Below are 4,204 nucleotides of genomic sequence, written 5' to 3' on the forward strand. Positions count from 1 at the left end.
AAAGCTTTGAACGGGAAAACCGAGAAGAGGTCCATTTCCATGATAGGAGGCTCTGTAGCATTTCACAATAGGAAGCCTCCATCTACAGTCCTTGTGGGGATGCCATGTCAATGATCACTTTTGCATTCTGGCTGGTCTCATGCGCAGACACCTGGCAGTGAAAGCAAGCAAGTGAGCTATATCTGAACATTACTTTATTTCTCGAGCACTCACTCTGTGATTGTCGAAGGTGCTATTTCCAGCCGTGTTTAATTAATATGTCACATCAGATGTGAAAAATACAGTCAGAAGCCTTTTATGCCATTAGACACATTGGCAATTATCCAAGGAAATGGTCTTCATTTTTTTATGGTCCATCTTTCACAAAACATCAAAATTCAATGAATCATCCAGCGATTCATTATAACAGATATAGTTAAAATAGCCTACAGTCCTACAACTGAAGGCCCTTTCACTCTTAACATGAAGCAAAAAAGCAAAATGATTCAGGTATGAATTATTATCTTCTCATAAAAAGAACATTTTGGAGAAGCCTTTATTAACCCCCCGGAGCCGTGTGGAGTACTTTTTATGATGGATGGATACACTTTATTTTGGGCTTCAAAACCTTGACCACCATTCACTGCCATTATAAAGCTCGGAAGAGCCAGGACACTTTTTAATATAACTCCGATTTTATTCGTCTGAAAGAAGAAAGTCCTATACACAATATTTGTTTGCATAATATTCAGTGTTTGTATCATGCTTTTTATTCATTTTGATGATTAAATGCGTTTTTTTTCTTCTTTTTTTCTGGTGGAGCTGTTATTAAAGCGTCTAATAACATCTACTAAATACACAAAGGTGTCTGACAACAACTGAGGTGTGACGGCTGTGTTCCTCTGATAAGTAGTTTTCTCTTTCTAATTGATGTTAAAGCAATAAGCCACATGAGGCTGTGTGTTACAGTGATTAAGGTAAAGGGTGTTCTTTGGCATGATGCAAAATTTAAAACTACTTTTAAGATAGCGGTACCAGAAATGTGTTAAAATGATAATTCTGTCATTATTTACTCACACTCTTGACTTTTCCTGCTTCCATGGAATACCGAAAAAGGAATTATAAAGAATCTGTTAGTAGCTTTGTCAAGCTCCAAGCATTACAAAAAATTAATCATCATGATTTAAAAAAAAAGTATCAAAAGCTGTATGCAATATTACAGTCAAAAAGGCAGATTTGTGAGGAACTGACTGACGTTCAATTCATTATTCACTTCCACTCCAACAAAACTTACATTTTAGACTACAAAACCGGCCAGATTGCGAAATGATTCATTAATGGAGTGCTTTTGCAATGGGAATGAATTTGGGAAAAGCTTTGTAGGGAAAGCTGAGAATAGCATGTTACAGTAGTCTCAATGATTCAACATCACTGATCCCAAAAAAACAATTGTTCTTGTGTGTTTTGTAACCGGACACAACATAGCAGTTCAACTTAATGGGATACTATTGGGAATACATGGAGAATGAGACTTGAGAGCTGTAGTGAAGGGCACGATCTGATGTTTTATGGTATCATTCTGGAGCTTGACACTATAAATGGTCATTGAGTGGGAAGAAGCAGCATAAAGATTCTTCAGAATTTCTTCCTTAGTGTTTTTAATGGAAATAATAACATAGTAACTTATATTATCTAAAAAGTGCACTCACAGCGCAACAGCATTTTATATTGTGGCTCATCAAATCAGAAATTAGAGTAAGAATTCATTTTGCCAGTCTTTTCCTCCTAGGAAAACATATTTACTCTGAGGAAAACTTCTCAGATGCTGTATATTAATAAAGCACATTTTAGAAAATTTGAATGTACACGCTTTCATATTTTGTGCCTATACTGTACGGGACACTTCTCTAAAAAGGCTATAAGCAATAAAGAATTAGTGACAGACTTCAGAACTTGGATGTACACTGGAGCACAAAATACACTTACAGTAAGTAATGTACAAAAATCTGAGCATATGTACTTAAAAGTCCATTATTTACCAGGAAGCTTCCATGGAAACTTAATTGGCACGTGGTTCCTTTAACCAGAATCTACCTCAGAATAACAGTAAATCTGTATTCCCACACCATTTCAATCTCAAATGATGTGCGAACACAAACACTTTCCTGCTGTTGTGTAAATAGTCCGATTTTAATTCACAAGTTTAGGAGCCTGAGTTTGACCAGAGTGTATTTCTGAAAATCTGGTATAGCCTTTTACAGAAATGCCTCCTTAAATTACAACAAGATACTCATTTTTTTTAAAGTTACAGAGTTCAGAAGGTGCTGCACAACCAAGCTCTTTGAAATGGCGTTATTTGAAATGCTACAGAACAATTGAACTCTACTTAACGATGAAAAAAAAGATAAACACACTTACTGACAAATAGACGTGACACACCTGAGCTGTTGGTGGCCCCTCCAGCAGAGTGTTGCAAACTAATAAAGTGGGACTCACATATCACACATACACCATTAGGAAGTAACGTAAAAGAAAATCGAGCACGACTTCACTATTCAGTCTCGTATATATGCACACCCTCAAGATCAGCCCGCTGGTGAGACACGTTTTGTTGATAGAAATGCTTGTTTGTAGAAGCAGACAAGGTTACACCTCCCCACTCAACAAGCCAACCTGCTCAAGGACTGGCTCTTAAAGAGACAGGCTTCCCTCAATACCACCACCTCACACAGCTCAAAGAACAATCTATCACGGTAGAGTGATTACAAGATACAGTATAAACATCACATGTTTTTTTCTCAAACCCTCAGCCACTTTTTGGTATTTCACTAATGCATGACAAGTCTTGTTGTTTCAGACCGTCCGTGTAAACATTCTTTTGCACAGATGGACACATCTGATTGAGAGAGTGCATTGTACACATTTTGCCGTCTTGTTATCAGAAGCGGCGTCTGGCAGAAACTCTTGCGAATGCTGTAGCGGTAATGGAAGGCTTTTTGCGGTTGCTGTAGCGACAGACAAGGCTCCTGATGTTGGGGGCTGATGTGCCCACACGTTCCTCTGCAGGCGATAGTGTGGAGAGGATCAGTTTTCAGCAGATTATCTCAACAACATCAGGCCTGTGGAGCATTTGAAAACAGGCATCTACATGTCCACACCACTGTGATGGGAGACGGCACACGCACGTATATATGCACACACTCACTCGCTGCCGTACAAATATATTACTATAAATGAGGGCGTATGTAAAGACAGACATGTAGCAACTCTCTCGGCTGGCGTTTTGTCTTTAGAAAGCTGAATCACTACTACTATCTTAAGCAGAATGGATACACGAATTTATCGGGCTCCTGAGGGCTTATCCTGATACTCTGTGAAGAACAGATGAATAGGAAAGCACTCAAAGCTCATTTGTTTTGGTTGCTCGCCTCGTGTTTATATTGAGATAATGGCATGCCCATTATTCCAGCCATTCAGCCTCTCGATTTTAAGCACACATTTGGATGTCTGTCCTGCTGTGGCCTGATTATGGTGCTTGTGCTGAAAATGGCAGTACAGTAATTAGGGTATTCAAATCTGCTGCTTTATGGCAAGTGCTTTCTGCTCTAGTTTACATCATTATCCACTGCAGTCCCAACAATTACAGCAATTGGGAAAATGGACTTTCATTTGAATATCACATGCAGTATCTGTTTTAGCATGTTCATCTTGCACTCTAAAAAATAAAGGTACCAAAAGGGGGGTTTTGTGATGCCACAGAAGAATGCCAGTGTTTAAACAAGAACACTATTTTTCCTAGTGTGAAGCATATTTTAAAGGGGTCATATGATGCAATTTCATGTTTTCCTTTGTCTTTGGAGTGTTAAAAGCTGTTCGTGCATACAGAAGATCCGTAAAGTCGCAAAGATTAAAGTCTTAAACCCAAAGAGATATTCTTTATAAAAGTGAACGCTCAGCTACATCTTCCTAAAACACCTCGTTTAAACACGCCCCCACATGTCTACATCACTGTGTGGGAAGATTTGCATAACACCGCCCAAAAGTATACGCAAAGAAATTAGGCGTAACTTTTATTCTCGCTGTAGTATTGTTGCCACCGCCATATCGTGGAGACGCTGTGTGTTTTGTTTGCGAAAGCCAAACTACTTTGTTTGGTCTTCCAAAAGAGGACACGCCTAGAAATCAGTGGTTAAGTTGTATTTACAACACTGTTCCAGAACAGTTC

At 38.7% G+C, this 4,204-nt stretch overlaps 1 long non-coding RNA gene across 1 annotated transcript in view; it reads right to left on the reverse strand.

Annotated features, from left to right (window-relative positions):
- Positions 1 to 4,204, reverse strand: part of LOC107728070 (uncharacterized) — a 22,936-nt gene continuing 18,732 nt past the window's right edge. Inside the window, exon 3 of the long non-coding RNA XR_001638430.1 lies at positions 1 to 151. This is a non-coding gene — a long non-coding RNA (uncharacterized LOC107728070). The remainder of the gene's footprint in view (positions 152 to 4,204) is intronic.

This window comes from Sinocyclocheilus rhinocerous, unplaced genomic scaffold, assembly GCF_001515625.1.
Source record: "Sinocyclocheilus rhinocerous isolate Xijiao unplaced genomic scaffold, SAMN03320098_v1.1 scaffold907, whole genome shotgun sequence".
Classification (NCBI taxonomy): domain Eukaryota; kingdom Metazoa; phylum Chordata; class Actinopteri; order Cypriniformes; family Cyprinidae; genus Sinocyclocheilus; species Sinocyclocheilus rhinocerous.